The sequence below is a fragment of the Penaeus monodon genome, chromosome 22, assembly GCF_015228065.2.
Source record: "Penaeus monodon isolate SGIC_2016 chromosome 22, NSTDA_Pmon_1, whole genome shotgun sequence".
Lineage (NCBI taxonomy): Eukaryota > Metazoa > Arthropoda > Malacostraca > Decapoda > Penaeidae > Penaeus > Penaeus monodon.
In genome coordinates, this window is record NC_051407.1 from 40,990,745 (window position 1) to 40,991,681 (window position 937).

Below are 937 nucleotides of genomic sequence, written 5' to 3' on the forward strand. Positions count from 1 at the left end.
ACTGGAGATTGCTTCGCCGATGCTTTTTCTGACGGCAAATTTAGACCCGCGCCCCCCTATATCTTTCTGTATCGATTTTAACTCTGTACAATTAACACAGGAAGAAATTCACCTACTCCTCTGCATACTAGAGGCCTCCCCATCTAAATAAAAAAAAAATCATTGGTATATCACGTCCCTTCTGTGAATATAGACGCAAATAGTTTGAGTAGATAACAGGATATTACAAGATACAGTCATCCATATATCAATCAAATTTATCCGTTTATCAGGACATAAGTGTTGTTGGCGAGAAAACGAGGCTTTTTTTTCCAGCCGAAAAATGTTTATACGATAAGTGTACAAAACGTAATCAACCCATCCATGTGGAGCCACGAGCACAGATAAAATTATAAGCTTAACAAAAAATGTTTAAATGTATTTTTTCCTGAATATCAAGTGTTGGACGACTGGACCCCTTTAAAAGCGGGAGATAAATGAAAAATCAAACCATAAATTCTTGTAAAAAAGAAAAAAAAATCCTGATGCTTGCATTTTCCGAGATATCTGTTAGGCTGCCATATATAAGGCCATTTAAAAGCTTTAAAGGGGGGGTTATTTGTAAAACGGCAATGAGCGGTCCAATGAGAATAAGTATCCATTACGTAAAGTACGAAAAGTATCCATTATAGTTTGTAAATTTTGAAGTAAAAGCCCACCGGACATTGGTCACGCTAGTCTGGGGTTTTTTGGGTATTTGGCACTCAGAATATATGGTTCGTTGTTATGTAATTATGCCATTTTAGAAAACAAAAGCTTCAGCATCTGTAAGAATCAAAGCCCAACGGGTCAATAACAACAGAATGTGATTTAAAGATGCGTCTGGGCAATTATGTGTTTTAGATTCTTTTCCTGGTTTCGTTTTGTTTTTTTCCCCTTCGGGTTTTCCCAAAGACTT

The 937-nt window shown here is 36.6% G+C and overlaps 1 protein-coding gene across 1 annotated transcript in view; it reads left to right on the forward strand.

Moving 5' to 3' along the window:
- The window catches only part of LOC119587438 (gamma-butyrobetaine dioxygenase-like), a 4,766-nt gene that overhangs the window by 1,397 nt on the left and 2,432 nt on the right, over nt 1-937 (forward strand). The window lies entirely within an intron of this gene.